This window comes from Pinus tabuliformis, chromosome 2_2 (genome assembly GCF_031772625.1).
Source record: "Pinus tabuliformis cultivar Carrire ecotype Pingquan chromosome 2_2, CPIR1, whole genome shotgun sequence".
Taxonomy (NCBI): domain Eukaryota; kingdom Viridiplantae; phylum Streptophyta; class Pinopsida; order Pinales; family Pinaceae; genus Pinus; species Pinus tabuliformis.
In genome coordinates, this window is record NC_142300.1 from 749,725,016 (window position 1) to 749,744,318 (window position 19,303).

At 37.9% G+C, this 19,303-nt stretch overlaps 1 pseudogene; it reads right to left on the minus strand.

Moving 5' to 3' along the window:
* Window positions 1–16,944: 16,944 nt before the first annotated feature.
* LOC149194844 (putative boron transporter 2) overlaps window positions 16,945–19,303 on the minus strand; it is a 79,939-nt pseudogene continuing 77,580 nt past the window's right edge.

The window sequence follows — 19,303 nt, forward strand, 5'->3', positions numbered from 1 at the left end:
TGAAGAAGAGCTTGTATGGCTTAAAACAGGCTCCAAGGCGGTGGTATCTAAAATTTGACAGGTTTATGTCTGAACAAGGTTATATTGGATGTCACTCTGATCATTATGTTTATCTCAAAAGGAAAAATGATGGCAGCTATATTATATTGTTATTGTATGTAGATGACATGCTTGTTGCAGGTTCTAACATGCAAGAGATAAATGTGCTCAAAATAAAATTGGCAAACTCATTTGCAATGAAGGATTTGGGTGCTGCAAAATAAATCCTTGGTATGAGAATAACTAGAGATAGGAAGAATCGCAAATTAACATTGTCTCAAAGTGAGTACATAGAAAAGGTGTTGAAAAGGTTTAATATGCAGAATTCAAAACCAGTTGCTATACCTTTGGCTAGCCATTTCAAATTAAGTAAGGACGCGTGTCCCAAGACTCAGGAAGAAATGGCTCATATGTCTAAAGTTCCATATGCATCAACAGTTGGAAGCTTGATGTATGCAATGGTCTACACAAGGCCTGATATTGCACATGCAGTGGGAGTTGTAAACAGGTACATGAACAATCCAGGAAAAGAACATTGGATGGCAGTGAAGTGGATTCTCAGGTATTTGAGAGGTACCACAAATCAAGCATTATGCTTTGGTGGCTCTACAGGGATATGTTGATGCAGATATGGCTAACAGGGATATGTATTTACTGTAGGTGGAACAACTGTCAGTTGGGTTTCAAAAATCCAAAGTGTTGTTGCACCTTCAACAACAGAAGCAAAGTATGTTGCTGCTACAAAGGCTAGTAAAGAAATGATTTGGTTACAAAAGTTTCTGGATGAAGTGGGCAAGAAGCAGGAGTTGGGCAGGTTATACAGTGACAGCCATAGTGCCATACATCTTGCAAAGAACTCTGCATTTCATTCCAAGACTAAACATATATAGCTCAAGTACCATTTCATATGGTCAGCATTGGAAGATGGACAATTGAAGTTGGAAAAGATACACACTAGCCAGAATCCTGCAGATATGTTAACAAAAGTTGTAACCAGGGAGAAACTGAGAATTTACTCAGTTTCAATTGGTCTTCAAGTATGATGAATAAGATGAGAAACAACCAGGTACAAAGTGGAGGCATTGTCTAGCAAATGAAGTAGCGATGGAGTTGCGATAATCAGTCTCCAAGTGGGAGATTATTAGATGTGGAGCCCGATTATCTTCTGTATTCAAAGGTTTCAGTCGGATGTATACCCCAGGAAGACTGTACACCCCTCCACGAGGGGGGGTGCGGGGGGGACTTGTCCCCCCCATGAGGGTCCGAGGGGGTAACTCCCCCTCGGCTAGGGGGTCTGGGGGCCAGTGATCCCCCGGCAGGGGTTCAGGGGCAGCACCCCCGAAGCTAAAAATAGATGTAAAATTGCCTTGTAAAAGCCTAGTAATTTCTAGTTAATCTGGGCCGTTCATTAGGCGGATGATCTGACAATAGAACTTATGTTTAATTTAGGGTTTTTTGCCCTACAAAGCAACCCCTCACTATATATGAGGGAATTGTATTGCATCTATGTACATATGTATTCTAAGTGAGGAAGAGAGAGGAGATTGAGAGCGAAGAGGGTGTTACAGTGGATATGTTGTAGGTTGTATCTCTTCAGTTTGTTGGATAATATAATAAAAGAAGGATTGGTTGTTTCTCCGTGGACGTAGCGCAAACTAGGTGAACCACGTATACATGTGTCTCTCTTGTTTTATGTGTTCTCTGTGTTTATATTTCTGCAATAATTTATGTGTTCCATTGCTCTGTAATATATAATTTTCTAACAATATCTCAAGCAAGAGGGAAAATATCTATAATCAAGGAAACAAGGGTTTCCTAAAGCTTGGGGAAGTGCATGAGGCTCAGTGATTCATCAAACTTAGTCAGGGATAATCTCAGTATAATAACTCTATTTCTTCTCCTCCTTTAGGCCTTCCCATAGAAGTTTATTTATACTTCTCCCAATTAGTTTTTTAGTTGGGAAATAGTTGGGCCACAAGCAATAGGAGGTAATCAACAGGTAAAACCCGTGAACTCTACCCATAATTAAGGAATTTTAATTTTTTAAGTGTTTTGATACATATACCTGCGTTGGGTATTGACTAACCCACGTGTGCACGCTTTTATCTCAGGGAAAAGTAGCATACAGGGAATAAAACATTGTTTTTAATATATTTGGACCAAGTTTGGAAGGAGGGGATGACCTAGGCCATAAAACAAAAATCACAAATATCACAGGTGGTAAATGGTGCTATAACAAATGCCCCTTAATTTATGAGGTCATAAGGGGTACATGATGGCCGAAATGTATTAAGTGTATGGAAAGAATCTTTTTGAAACTGAGAAGGACTTCACCAGAATTCAACCTGCCAAGCCATCAAAAGAGATAAAAAGAAACTGTTGTCTAAGGCGGGCATACCCATGCTCACAGAAAGTAAAGCATGTCCACATATTAAGTACAAGCGTATCCAATATGTCTACAAGTATAAAGAACTAAAAGTACATGATGGATCATCTGATCTTGATCGAAAAAAGTACATGTCTGAATATCACATATAAGAAGACGATCAATGATGCTGAAGGATGAAGTTGGTCACTAATGTCAAAAACGGATCCCAATAGTACCAAATGAACATGATGGAATAAAATGATACTACATCACAACTTAGATACTAGCATATAAGATGTCATTGTGAAGAACTACAAGCTATAAGGTGGATGGTGTCAACTAGCAGCAACAGGAGCAACTGACAAGCTAACCAAAACATGCTGATGCAACCTGAGGTCTTCACTGACCACCGCGGTACATTTCTACAAAATGGGAATAAATGATCTGAGGTCGACCATGTGAGAAATCATTTGATTATCGGTCATTGATGTATATCATTAACAACAACTACTCACCGATAATGAAAATGAGAGTCAAGGTACCCAATACAATCTAACAAGTGCGAATAAATGAGCTGAATTCGAACACCTTGAAGAATCTATCAATCAGGGGACAATGATGGTTTCCCACTGTCGATAGTGAAGGAATCTGCCACTGATGACTGCAAACCCCAAGGTATTGCCAAAGGGACTCTAGATCTTTGTCCTAGAGCAAATGAGTTGTAGTCGATAGGAAAAAATTTGCTAGAGGAAATGCATTAAGGCATCCTTCATTAATCTAGCACGAGTGTAACCGTAGGCCAAAAATGTGGAAGGAATCAGAAAAAAAGATGTAGTAACCCAAGAGAAGAACGTTTCCGGTGTACACAAGATGTACCTAGCACATGATAGAAACCCTTTGAACCAACCGATAATGAAAGCTGACACAGAGGTGAGGAATCCACCAATAGGGTCAAATGGAAACCAAGGCACTGCATGAATCCCAATGTTTTATAATGAAAGCTGATGTCAAACACAAGGGAAACCACTCAGTCAAATACCCATGATATTGATCGATGTTGAGCATAAGGTGACCTATCTATAATGAAAATAGGTTAGGGTGTGGCTCTAGGCTTGCCCTCAGAGGAATATGTCGTCATCGATAAGGACAAACCCGCCAGCAAGAAGTCAATGGAGACCTTCGCAAACCGGCACGAGCAAAGGACCAATATAACTAATGTGATGACAAACATGACACTGACAACCAGGGATGGCCGATTGAAAAATAGGTCAAAAGACACCGCAGAGAGGCCGACTCAGGCTTACTTCGCTTGAAAAAAAGCACGACTCTATGATGACTATATGGAAGCATATGATAACTCTATATAACTTCGTCATGCAGGAGGCATGAGAAAACTCTCCATATTATTGGAAGAGGCAACCAATCGGAGGAGTACTGACTCAATAACAAGGTTAAGGCATACCTATGTCAAACTAAATACCACCCAAAATGGAGGAGATACTTTCTTTTAAGTGCTTTGTTCATGGGCAACACGACTCACTCTAGCTGCCAACAAAATATGGAAATGTTGTCGCATTCCTACTCTTTTTGGAATATATAATTTTTTTGTCTTTTTCTTTAAGATGGAAGAAGAATAAAAGAATGTTATAGTAAAGTGGAAAGAACGAGTGTCATAGAAATAGATGATCTAGTTCGTGGGAGGGGAACATTCCTATGCTCAATTAAGGGAGGTGAAATTGGTTAAGGGCACTCAAAGGGATGTTATTTCCACAGGTAAAAGGGCACATCAAGATTCAGAAGCTAAGTAATTGCATGGTTGATTTTGCAGAAGGCATGGTCAAATAAGTGGCTTAAACACGAGTCCAAGTGAAGCCAGCTCAAGGCCAAAAAGGTGCAAATAGTCAAAATGCAATGCAGTAGTACAACTCAACACAAAGGAGCCTATAGGGTATAAGGCTAGAAATCAGCGCGAAAGAAAAGAGAATGTGTCTTCAATGCATATGTCATGGCGGGACTAAAGAGGACTCTTGAGCCTACTCAATATAGCAGCATGGGAAACCAATGTCAGCAAGGTTCTAACTAAGATGCCCATGTAAAGGATGGCTCTACCATCGTACCATGATTTTAAAATCGGTGAGTGAAAATGGTTTGCTAACCAAGATACGATGGGGTCAACCCTATGGCTAATGTATCACTGAATGGAGGCTAGTATGCAAGATGCAACAGAAAAATGGTTTTCCCTAACCTATATGCCAGTGAGGGGATGATACTTGCCATGACGGGTCAGCAGTCATGGGACCGAAATAACATCTCGAAGAAGGTATCCAAAATATCCTTAAAAAACAACCCAATCTCGACAATCCAAGCCCATAGGTCAAAAAATCCATGAGACAAAAATCAATTTTTGAAAAAATATTTTGCAATTTCAAAGTTCATAATGGCTTTTGGACTCACAGTTTTTTCATTTCTGTTTGGAGCTAAGAGCTGTGGAAAAAAGGAGCAAGCTTTCCTCTGAACAATTGGACCGTTCAAATCGCACCAAAATTATCAGGTGACCCTCAAATCATGCTTGTAATGTTTTGTGATAGTTTTTATAAGTTTTCTTAAAGTTTTGACCGTGGGAATTTATGCCCAAAAATCCAATTCTGCGTACATGTAGGTTGGATGTGATCAACCCGCGTATACAATGGCCCTACATGCGACTGGGTGTAAAGGGAACCCGCGTGTACACGAGTTAAAATTTAAACATAAAAACTAATGGTTGAAACTCAATTTTTTTGCAGGATGACCATCACATGGAGAGAAAGAGAGCATACCACAATTGATAATGAGGTAATGAATGACCAAAATGCACTAGATGCTCTGAGAGGCTGTGGCTTATTGAAATTCTTCAAAATTCCAAACATGAAAGCCAACACACACTTGCTCGAACTACTGATCCACTATTGGAGTGCAGAGGATGATGCCTTCATGATAGACCAGATGCCTCTACAGATTGAGGTTGAAGACATCTACTTTATTACAGGTCTCTCCCGAAGAGGGGAGGTCATGCATTCGACTGGTAGGATAAGAAGTAGTCTTTCAGTAGAAGACTATGTACATATATACTGTCCTAGACACCCAGAGAAGATTGGAAGTCAAATTCCAATCAAACACGTGGAAAGTTTATCTCTGAGGATTCTACTATTTACCATTGCAAGGGTAAATGGATCAAATTCACTACATCAGGCATCACGAGTGTCCATGAGCTTGACAGTGGAATTCCTTACCATGGTTTTTCACTTCTGTACGCCTCTTCTAACCAACATGAAGAGCCAATTGTCCTCTATTCAGAAGGGTTAGACAAAGAACTTTGGATTTGGGATTATCTTATGCTCATTCTTCTTCGAGAAGGTACCTGGGCTATGTCCCAAAGTATCTATCTCCGTCAGCAGCCCTAGAGATCCATGGATGGGCAGATGGCCGGACTTGATGAAACACCTTGGAGGCGGGGACGTGCCTAGGATGAATTTTGATGATGATTTTTTCACCTGGTGGGACCAATAGATCATCACAGTCGAGGACTACCTGTATGCTGGTATGGATTTCAGAGGAGATCCAAACTTAGTGTTGCCACCAAACACAGCATGGGGAGACATAGATAGCAATTTTTTAAGTTTTTGTAAATTTTTTAGATTTTTTGGATTTTTTTATATGAAGTGAACTTAGAAATATTTTTGACGAGACAAAATAATGACAAAATGACCATGTTCCAAATGTGGGTCCAGTGAGACCAAATGGATTTCCGAGGCATAGGCGTTGCAGAAGACGAGCTGAAGAGGCAGCAGCTAAGACAGAGAGAGTCCGATATGCAGTTCAAAGAAACTTGGTGAGACTAACTCACCGGTACCTATGATAACCATAGAGGATCTACCTGAGGAGATGCGGCGCTGCGTGGTAGGGGTACCACGGGATTGGGTCTGCATACTTCGGCGTGTAGCCAATGCAATAGTTAACCTTTTAGCCGCTCATCCTAAGCTGGGTCGATAGACAAACCTATGTATGACTGGACATGATTATGGGCATGAACCCAATTTTTGAGGGCATTTCATCCCAATTTCGTATACTATTTTTTCAAGACTTTATCTATATACAGGCGCTTTTATGATATATATATATACAGATTCAAATTTTTTTATGTTTTTTAATTTGATGAATGATTAATATTCCAATCTAGTGCTTGATTAGCAATAGAGTCTGCTAATGAATTCTTAGATCATGGAATGTGAACATATGTAATATAAACAAATGATCGTTGCAACATTCTCACTCTAAAAAATTGGCGATATAAACAAGGATCACGAACCCGATAAATGTTATTTACCTGCGACACCACCAGTTGTGAGTCTAGATAAACTACCAACGAATCAATCCCATAAGAAATTACCTCGGTTAGTAAATTAATAACGGAAGTATATTCAAAAATGTTATTCGAAGAAGGGCCAATACATACTCCCCTCGACACCATCAACTGGCCAGATGGATAATAAATAACCGAAGCCACAGAAGCAAGATTCCGAGTGTGCTGACTAGCACCATTGGCGAATTTGAAATATATAGAATCATCCATCAACACCTACCAAAGCAGAACAAAAATGTCGATATCACAAAATGCCAGACAAATATGTACAAAGATACAATATATACAAACAAGCAATTGCTTGACCAAAACCTAAGCAAAATACTTCTTAAGGTAGAGCCAATTTCGGGGCTGCACCAACTTGTTCCCTTCAAAATCAATTAATTCATAGGCCCCTTTTCCCAAAACTCGCTTGACTATAAAGGGACCATGCCACATAGACTTGAATTTTCTTTCCCCCAAGGTGTCTATGTCTTGGTCATAGACTAAGACAAGGTCGCCTTCAAAAAAAACCCAAGGACGGACAACTTTATGATACTGAGTTTTAACCCTCTTCTTATGGGCTTTCTTTATTATGGCTACATCTCGATGCTGCTCATCAAGATGTTCCAAATGAACAAGGCGCTCTTCGAGATTAGACGTCTCTGGAAGAAGTTCTAAAGCTAGCTTAAGGGACAGAATTTCACATTCGATAGGAAAAATAGATTCCAGTCTATAAACTAATTGAAAAGGACTAAAACTGGTGGCAATCTTCACTGAGGTTCGGTATGCCCATAGTGCTAGGTACAACATGATGTGCCAATTGGATCGACTTTTGTCAATTGTCCTTTGTAGGATAGTCTTAAGGGACTTATTCACGACTTCAACTTGCCCATTGACCTGAGGATAATATGGAGACGAATGCTCCTGTCAGAAGCCCAACTTGAGACCCAATTTGGTCATCAGTTGATTCTGGAAGTGACTGTCATGGTCAGTGACAATCTCTCTTGGGATACCAAATCGTGAAATAACCTGGTTGAAGAGAAACAAGGTTGTTGTTTCACTATCGTTTTGTTAAGTAGGCATGGCCTTAGCCCACTTCGTAAAGTAGTCTACAGCCACAATGATGTACTTGTGATTCGCTGCCAAAGGTGGATTACTAGTATTGAAATCAATGCCCCACTTCGTAAATGAACCAACAGTGATAACAGGAAAACGTGGAGTTGGATGCACTTGCATTTTCCGAGTATAGATTTGACAAGGGTGGCAACATTTGACTGCTTCAATACAATCTTTGAAAATTGAAGGCCAAAAGTGGCCTGCACGCAAAACTTTCTGGGATGTTGCAAGCCTTGATAGATGACCACCACAAGCTCCACTGTGAAAACATTAAGTAAAGACTTCACTTCTTCCAAAGATAAGCAATGCCTAAGGATTGAGTCAACCCTTCTACGATATAATGTATCACCAATGATAACATAGTTTTTGGCAAGGTGACGTAACTTTCGATGCTCATCTTTGGAGAAAGATGGTGGGAACTTCGAAGTCTGAAGATATATAATGATATCTCCATACCAGGGATCTTGTGAAGAAATGAGGAATAAATGTTCGTCGGGAAAATTTTCCTCATAAACAATGGCTTCCTCACAAGGCAGCTCTAAAATTAATTCCGCAAAAACCAATGACTTCTTAGATTTGGCTGACAAGAACTCAAGATCGAATTCTTACAAAATAACAATCCATCGATTATACTTGCTCCCAATCACTCGCCTACTGAGGACAAACTGAAAAGGATTGACAACTGCTAAGACGAACGTTTTGCATAGCAGAATGTAATGAAAAAGCTGCTAGATAGCATGAACAGTTGCTAAGGCCAATTTCTCGATAGGAGAATAGCGTAGCTTAGGTCCTACTAAGCCTCAACTCAAGTAGTAGATTACATGCTCATTGAGAAAATCATCTTCCAGAACCAGAACCATACCAATGGTTGATTCTGCCGTAGCGAGATACAAAAGGAAATCTCTGCCATAATCTAGTGGACTCAATAATGGAGCAGAGATTAACGCCTTTTTCAAAGCATCAAAAGATCGTTGCGCGAAGTCGTCCCATAAAGATGGAAATCCTTTCTTACGAAAATGCATAAATCCTTTGGTAATCTTAGCATAATTTGCTATAAATCTCCTCAAGAAATTTTCCTTTCATTGGAGACTTTGAAGTTGACGAATGGAAGACGGGGGAGGCAATTGAATTATTGCCTCAACCTTGAAATGATCAACTCGAATCCCTTCAGTCGATACGATGAATCCTAATAGCCGACCAGATGTGACCCCAAAAACACACTTATTCAAGTTCAATCGGATTTTATAAAAACGATATCTCTCAAAAACTAACTGAAGGTGGCTGGGATGATCAATTTTCTTTCGAGAATGAGCAGCTAAGTCATCCAAGTATGCTTGGATAACATGTTTGATGTCGTGGAAACATAAGACATGGCCTGCTGAAAACTAGCTCCAACATTTTTAAGATCAAAAGGCATCTTCTTGTATGCAAATGTGCCTTAGGGACAAATAAAAGTTGTCTTGTGCTGGTCCTCTGGACGGATAGTAATTTGATTGTAACCAGAGAATCCATCCATGAATGAAAAAATTTCATACCTACACATTCGTCAACAATTTGATCAATAAAAGGCATGGGGTAATTGTCTTTTGGAAAATCTTTATTCAAATCCCTAAAGTTGATACACACTCGGATCGTTCCTTGCTTCTTATCTACCGGGACTAGATTGGAAACCCACTCAGTTAGAGTAATGAGGTATATGAAACCCGCCTTAAGCAGCTTTTCAACTTTAGCTTTAATAGTTTCCACTTTCCGAGGATTGACCGGTCAAAGTTTCTGACGAATAGGCTTGGCATTTTCGTACGTCCTAATCTCATGCTGAACTATAGATGGATCAATTCCAAGCATTTCCTCATAAGACCAGGCGAACACATCTTGAAACTCTTTAAAGAGGTCAGTGTAGATTTGAATTTCTTTAGGGGAAAAATCAGCTCCGATGAAGACATTTTCTATGACGTTAGGATTCCTAGAGATGTTTATAGGTACAGTTCGTGAGATAACCGACATGTTACCTTCGGCAGATAATTGTGCTGGAGCCAAAGGGTTTGAAACTGTACAAACATCACTAGTAAGAAGATTGGAGAACCTAGATTCAACTTCATGCAATGGAGGAAGAAAATATGAACAATGATGTAAATCTTCCCATGGTCGATCCACACCCATCATTGCCTCCAAAATTGCTTCTTCAGATGGTAAGACTGTATCCAAGCAACCCAAAGCTGAAGTAGAATCGAGGGTCCAAGTCGAAGCCACATCGTCATCTAACTCCTCTTGTGAAAAAGGAGTGGGATGGTTGTCTGTAGAGTTAACGATAGATTGATAGCTAAGTTCTATTGCAGACATGGGAAATGACATTCCACCAACTTGCCCTCTATCTATTGTGGTGGTAGATGAAGGTAAGGTCCAAGGGTTTGAAAAATAATGAGTTCGAAAGAACTCTTTCCGTGAATGTCCTCTAGAGGATGAAGTTTCATTAATTCTTTTTGTAGGAGCAGAAAGGTCAAATATACCCATTAATGAAGAGTACATCCCAACCCCTAGATTCTCAATAGGTTGACGGGGATTGTCCACCAATGGAATAGTAGAATCCAAAGTTGCGTGGGAGTCACCTGGAGAATAATCCAACAGATCAATTTTAACAATCCTCCCCTCATGAGGAAAACAAAGGATGCGGAATAAATATGAAACTATGGCATCCATCTCGTAAATCCAATTCCTACCTAAGAGGAGGTTATAATCCAGGTTGGCATCAACGATTTCTACCTCAATATTTATGAACTTTCCCCCAACACATATAGGAAAGGTCGGGATAATCACATGTGGCCTATGAGAATGTCCATCAAATGTTGTCAAGAGAGTTTGTGAAGGAATAGCTGAAGGTGATCCAATGGCCTTCCAACATGACATAGACATTACGCATGTGCAAGCTCCTTCATCTATAACTGTCCGAAAAATATTATTTTTTTGGTAAGAGGACTTTATCTGGAAAGCCATATGGTGAGCAAGTCTCTTTTTGACATTCAGCATATCAAAAGTGAGCACTAAATAATTCTTTGGATCTACTGCACTGGTTGGAAAAAGCAAAGCACTTCTCTGAGCAGGACACGACTGGAATACCTCCAATGTGGACATAGCACAAGGACTTTGATCCAGATCTTCTACAATGGAGTAGTTCTAGGCTGCCCTACCATTAGGGTTAATAGTCAAGCACTTTGTGAAACCTTTCGGTATTCGAGGTATAGACTGAGCAGAGGGTTGCTCAATATGAAGTGGGTTTGTGGTTTTGGGGACATATTTAGCCTTAGATGTTTCTGTTTCACCATAATCGCATGCTCGCGTAGCAAAGTCAACATGAGAGTTCATCATATAAACATTTGAGGAATTTTCCCCTTCCTAGTTGCACCCTGCAGAGGTACCAACTTTCGAATTCGTACCAGCAAGTAATTGCCGCCCTTGGGGAAAAGGGTTATTAAAAGCAGCTTGGGAGCTAGAGGACCCTTGCTGCACTAATAAGCACTAAGCATCTTGTACCTTAGGGTAGAGGTGAGTCAAATGATCTCCATTACATAACTTGCATGGAAACTTAACCTTTTTCTTGGACTCTTTTCTACCTTCAATGGCACCATTGTCGAGTTTGTTTTCATTGCCTTTTCCTTCCTGGTTTTTCTTCTTACCTCATCCCTTCCTCTTTCCATTGGGTTGTTGATTTACTTTTGGGTTAGAGGCCTGGACGATGTTTATAGAGGTAGGTTGGGAAGGTGTAGGTGTAGACAGTGCTAACTGTTAGAAGAAGCAGTTTGTAGAGACAACTACTACAATTGATTCAAAAGGTTCACCGTATTAGTGTCAATTGATCCAACTATACCATCAGCATGGGGGCTGGCTTTAGTTTTGCTAAATCAACCTTAGATCTAGGAGCATCATGTAGGATTTTTTGAAGAGTCCCAAACTAAGAATATATCAGTTCTAATTGTTGGGTTTGAAAAATAGCCTGCTCTTCCGAATAAACACCAGATAGAGACACGTCCTTTGAGATCTCGGGTTATAAAGATTTAAGAAACCATTTGAGAAGGAATTTTGGTGGAATTTCGGCTTTGATAAGCCTTTTTCTCCTTCAATATTCCTGGATGTGATCCGAAATGTGGGTTGCGATGTTTTGCTGAAAGTTAGCTAGAAGTTCAGTTCTGGCTTCATAGCGGATAGGCAACTGAAAATGGTTCAAGAAGATATTATCCAAATCAGAGAAAGAAGTAGGGAAAAATTTAATAACCCCCCCAAATTTATATGTATAATAAATGGGCGAATCTCCATGGTATATAGGAAAAATGGAAGGCGATTTTCCATTAATATAATATGTATATATAATTTTTTGGTGAATCTCTCACCAAGCATGGCGAATATTTTACTCAATTATAAAATCTTGTAAGATCTTGGCGATTCTTTCACTAAATAATAGAACTTTGTAAAGTCCTAGTGAATCTTAGCATTGTGAACTCTTAGAGAATTTTTTTTAAAAGTATAAAACCATATATGACAAGAGCCACATGGTGGCAATATCACTGTTTTTTTTTCACATTTCCACGACATGGAACTTGTTTAAATAAAATTATAAAAAAGCCAACCAAGTCCCTTATAATATGTAGGTAAGCTTATAACAGAGTTTGATACCTGTACTATGCTTGTCTTCATTCAAGTTTCATAGCTGCTATACTTAACACTATGAATCACAACTCTCTCAGAACTCAACTATATAGTGTATTTAAAACCTTTGGAAATTGAATCTGACAACTCTATAAAAAGGATTAGTGAAATAGAAGCTTTTGTGAATGAGCCCACTAACTATCACTGCTAAACAATCAATCTAGACTATGAAGTCCTCCATCTTGATCACAATCGTGCTCACTATCAAGGAAGTGCGATCACCTGGCCTGAAATAATGGCCATCATAGCTTCCAATAATCAACAACCACCTTGCAAGGACATCCTAGCTCATGTCTCATGAATTTTATTCATCAATCTTAACTGATATAAATCTTATAAAGATAATATTAGAATCCTCTCCAGATTCACTGTTAATACAAGGGTAAACGAAATTTTCTAGCTCAAGGCACTAGCCAATACCAACTTTGGTATTTGTGACCCCTTTGTGGGGATGCACCTACCCTGCCCCGTTGGGTTTCTACCTTGTAACATAGTTCAAGGATCACAAGACTTTCCAATCTTCCTACTCCATTAGACACACTTTATATGCTATACATAGTGAATGGAAAAGAAGCATTATAGAACACACAATTTCACAGAAGGAAGAAAAATCTTAGCCAGTTCAATATCAAAATATTAACCACTGACTAATAAAGAATAACAAGTAGTGTAATGAATTGTTCCAAGTTATTTATTTACAAGTTGTAAAGAATGTAGTGGAATGGAAAATATTACTTAGGCAACCCTTCAATATTTTCTACTAATATGTCTATGCATGTACATATGAAATTAAGAGCATTGTTGAATACAAAGTTTCCTTTTCTCTTGCCTCCATTTTGACAAATCAGTGTCACTTTGAATCTCCTTTCCTGTGTGGATGTTTTGACAAATCAATGTGAAATCAAAGTCACTTTGAATTTCCTTTCCTGCGAGGGATCACATCCACAGTTGATTAGTAAAAGATAATCTACTATATATTATGTTCAAGAAACTGACGGCAATCTACAGTGGAAACGACACCTCAATTCTTATTCTGAATTTGAATATCTCAAGACAACATAAGAGATAAAAATGCATATGGCCTTAGTAGCTAGAAAACAATCACTCCGTCATTACAAGACCACCTAGATTTCGGCAATTAATCTAAATAATGGCACTAGTTGCAGTGCTTATTTGCATTAACACCATGGGAAAGCAACAACAATGTTTCAAAGCACACTTACTGGAAAAGTTGTAACGTTCCGATAATATTTAATGATAGCATCTGAACCTCGTAGCTATGGTGGGGAAACTAGGGAACCCAAATATTGGAAGATATCTCATACCAAATCTGAGAAAAAATAAAAAGGGTAAAAATCAAAATCTATAAATCAAGCAATGAATTGTTTACAAATCAAATACAATTCCTTTAACTAACAGTTAAATTGTGGTGATATATTTAAATATTTAGTAAGAGGGGAACTTCAAACCATGGAATATTACCTTTGTCATTACTTTCATCCCTCAGTGACTGAGATTACAAATCAATACTTATGGAAAGATTGTAAAAAATTCTATGAAATAGTAAAGCATAACCTCTATTTTCAAGCAACAAAATCAAGACATTGTTACATCAAGAGCCATAATTGATACATAATCAATGAATCAAGTCCTTGTATGGCACAGGCTTGTTTCACAACCTCTATTTTCTCAATAACAAAATCAAGATATTGTATGTGATTATTGCCAAAAGGAAACTGTGTTCTAATTTGGAAGAGGATCTTATCAAAAGACATGGATTTATTCAAAGCTACAAAGCCTAATGGGTTACTGAAAAATAAGTTGGAATATGGGTTCATGATACTTAAATTGAAAAAATATGCTTTCCTTTTAGAAACATTACAATTATACAATGTTTTTTGAAAGCATTAGAATTTGAAATTGGGCCTTTCTATCAAGACAAATTTTCATTAACAGAATGTACTTTCCTACCTGAAACGTTGTAGATATCCAAGAAAAACTTGAACATCATAAGAGAACTTAGCATAATGTACTATCTTTCATTCCTTAACATTCTTAAAGAGTTGAGGTGCCCGACGTCATCAGGTAAGTTTCGAAGGAAATGAAAATTAGTAATAGTCCAATTCAGAACTGAAGATGTGTCACAAATACGAGGGGGAATCTCCTCCAAATCACAAAAGTGCTCCAGGTTAAAATCTAGCATTATTGGAAGCTTAATGCTGGACTGAGTGTTATTGAACCCAGACATTTTTCCAATCTTCACTAAAAGCTTAAAGATAGCTTCTCTAAGTTCTACATGACTTTACTATGCTCTTGAAGTGGGGGCACATGCAGCCTCTCCAAGTGAATAGTCTTAAACTAAGTGAAGATAAGGCCGATAGATCATTCAGTGTGGATCTCTTTAACCCATAATTGAATACTATGTCTCTTTTGAACCCATAATTGAATACTATTAGGACTTTCAAATTTTTCATGGAACACAAAAATGTTGGAAGAAAGTATTTGCTTCTAGAAAAGAGTAAAACTAAAGCCTCTGCTTGAGGACAATTGATATCACACCACTAATACTTCTCCATGGACTTTGTATAGGTAAACCACCAATGCAAAATTCCATTAGAATATTGTTTTTATTGAATACACAAATGAAATCATTGCATTTCTTTAATATCTTTTGAAATCAAAATTACCGAAATTACATATTGATAACCTAGTGGGTGTAGGAAAAAATTCACCTGTGTCATTTACAGAAAGCATGAGAAAAAACCTAATACTATATATAAAACTAAGAAAAATTCAAATTCATCACTTCTAGGGACCTCATAACCACCCTGCCAACACACAAGTATGTTCCTGTTTGCAGTTAGAAAAATTACCCAAATTACAATCTGTTTACTCCAGCCTACGTTGGAAAGTTATAGAAGGATGACTAGTGCAATCAATCCATTCCTTTTAGCCCTGGATTTTTTTCAGTTTAAAACAGAAGTATACAAATATACTTGTCCAATGTCTATTGCTACTGAGCATTAGTTAATTCATAAAACAGTATGTAAACATACAAACATAAATTCACACTCATGAATATCCCAACTTTCTATCAAGTGCTATGACTAGTGATGGAAATCACAATTATTTTCAAAGCCTGGAATCATGCCTAAGCATCCTCTATGAATGACCCAACGCCTTCCTGGTTAGCTCTCTACATTAAAGTTGCAACAAACAATATGACATTAAGCATGGCTTGAAAGTAACAAACCACTGCAGAACTCAGGCATAGATGGCAAGTGTAGACCGCTTTTTCAAGATATTGGTTAGAAAATCCATATCATATAATAGCACAAATTGAGAAACTCATAATTTCCTGTCTATTGAATATTGTAGCCAATTTTCTCACAGATTATACTACAGAGCATAAAACTGCTCATAAATTAACGTAACACACAGGCTTCATATTCCTTGTATATGGCTTCATATTCCTTGTTTTTCTTCAAGTTTGTTGCCATTGACCACACAAACCAGAGATAAATCATGGAGGAACTTCATTGAAAGCATGGATATATAACATTGAAATAGTAACTGCACATATTTTGAATAAAATTTGTAATGTTTTACGATTGCAAAGAAAATTAAATATGTCAAAATAAAATGTGGAATCTGAATTTGCTTTACAAGACTTAAATTATTAAAGATAATAACAAATCTTCCCAACCATTCAAGATAAATCTGATTTAACTTGAATGCACATATTCTTTATTTCCATTATCTAAATGTTTTACTGTCATGAAAAATAGATATTTCCATCTCAACATATCCTTGATCATTTGACATTGCCCTTGGTTAGTTTTTAAAGGTAATGGCTAAACATTTATAGAAGTTCTAATATTGTAAGCCTTACCATTTCCCTTTCATTTGTCAAGTTTAATTTCCACATTTTTTATTTCAATGAAACATTAAAGGCTGCAAACTTTGTGGTTAAGATCCAACTGGTAGAAGAAGGATGACTTTCTATGAAGCTCAAACCACTCACAGGACCCTTTAATACCACCATGCTTATTTGGCATGCCTAGGGTCTACAGAACCACAAGACTAACATAATAGATTTCATGTTTCAAGAAAACAGAAATACTTCAAGCTTGACTTCCATTACATTTTTTTACACGCACTATATGGTCTACCCTATCCTCTGAGATGGATGGAGGTTCTTTGTGAAGACACGCCAAATACAACTGAGTGATTTATGGCACAATGATTAAATAATGATAAGCCAACAAAATATGTACTATTCAACATAAGATATGCTCACTGAAGGGAAAGACTACTAGCAGAGGATTTAGACTCCAAACACCTAATTGGAAGTTGGTTTTTGTGGCCTCAAACCAGATGCACTTGGACTCATATTTTTTCCTTGACTAACTAGGGGAATGCCCAAATGATTTTGCCCTCTGTGAGGGTTATGTTTCTGTTTTATCTCACTTATACGGGGGCTATATATTTGTTTAGCTTCTGCAATTTGGGGACTTAATGCAGACTCAGATCCATGAATTGGTGTGCAATCACTAGAGCTAGTTATCCGTGGACTATATGTGTGTTTGACCTCACTGCGACTTTGTGTAATCATCTCATCCAAAACTTCACCATCATTTGCACCTGTTCCTATGCTTCCTAGTCCGAACCCCTGAATTCCAGCTTCTTGCAATCAATATATGTTACAGTTCAATTTATTACTGTTCATGCTACAGGGCTTATGAAATAGAATGGAGTAATATTTTTAAATTTTTTTTGATATGTGTCTTGCACTCACTGTTATTTTGCATGGAATTCCAACGGCTTCTTCATACTTTGCTGCATCCAATTCTTGAAGATGTGCTCCTTTGAAAAACTTGGGAAGGATATACTGCCTCGCTGGGACTAACAAGTTACAACATGATCAGTAATGGGAAGAGAACACCATCTATAGGCACCCATGTGATACCAAAAAATGCCAGCAAATAACATGTCTGGAAAATGGTGAAAGTGGCAATTGTCTTGAAAGGCACCGTTTCAAGAAATGTAGCATGATACTCCTGAAGTTCTCTATAACCATAAGTTCAACATTGATTAGCTTTGAAAACTATATTACAAGCATTAAATTCAATCACATTATAGTTTGAATAAAGTTCATACTTGTATCTACGGCTTGGAGCAGTGAAAAGAAACAATATCCTTTCCAAAAATTGATTTCATGGCAAACTCTCTATGGCCATGAAGGCAAAGTAACCCCAAAGCACAGAAGTTGGGATCTTTCTAATGATGGGCATTGCTGCAAGGCAGCCAACCACCATCAGAGATTGCAACAAATTACTCAATCGTTGTTCTTTCACCTCAACAGGAAGCAGGTCATCCACATCATTGTCAACATTAAAAATTGATTCATCAAGTGGGGCATCCATATTCCCAGTACTTGTGGCCAACTAAATTGTGGTCTCTTTCAATTCCTTAAGTGCCTGCACAAATGGTTGGGACATGAAAAGACAAATAAATAAAGGGAGAGGAAAATTAGATAAAATGAAACACACAAACTCAAAAATAAGACCATTACCAAGGCAGGTGGAGGCTGATAAACCAGTGGGGTCTACATTTGCTCATAGGCTTCTTGCATGTTTCCGTATAATTTCCCTAAGGTTGAATTTTTATGCATACTTTTCCGGACTGTTGTCACTAACTTGCTAATCACCAACTGTAACAAAAGTACTTGTGAGTTACTCATTTATAAAATGTCTGAAATGTGTCTTTGCCCTGAGAAGTTGCAATTGATAATTCCAATATATTGGTACCTGATGTTTGAGGGTAGCTAAGATTTTCATGTGCATGGGAGATTGAGGAATAACACCATTTGAAGGATGTATGCCAACAAGACCACATAAAATAGTCTGCCACAATAAAAGGAAAATTTATGAATCCACTAGAGATTTTTTATGGAGGTGAAAACAAAGAATGAAGAGTTAGATCAAGATGTCTTCAGGAGAGCAAGAGCTCTTCCAGAATAGGGTAGCCAGTGACAGTTGAACCTAAACATGAACTCTGACAAAAATTACAACATAGTTCTAAATAATATATATATACTGAGGTAATTTGCATACCAAAAATCCTAAGAGAAGTCATAATGGTATGAAGAAGGTTTTCTTAAGTTGAATTCCTTTTGTTGGGCAAGTTGGGATGCAACGTTGTGATCAAAATAATAAAGCACTGCAATCATTGTTGCCGGAATGAAAGCTCCAAAAATGTATAACAATGGCACATCAAGCATTTCCTGTGTGGAAAAATAAGTATTGTTATTGCATGGAAACGAAAACAAAAAAGGAAAAAAAAAATGGATTCTATGTTTTGATGTGGTGGATGAAAGGCAAGATTAGTGCCTTATCATGTTTGGGCTATGGGAGCATGCATTTTATGTCAAAGGGAGAATATAAAGAAGTATTATGGGTTATAAGTAGCCAAGGATCATCCCCCTGCCTTGTGTTGTTGCCATCCCCAACCTTCCAAAGTTCAAACCAACTGTCTTCCAATCAGCAGAAAGGCCAACACCAACGCCTTCCAAATCACTGAAGATTTATTGTAGGATTTATTTGGAGATCTTATACAATCCTCAGTAGACAGAGGTTGTATGTACTTCCAATTCACCACCTTTCTCAATAAGACCTTCCCTTCTATAATTCTCTAGACAT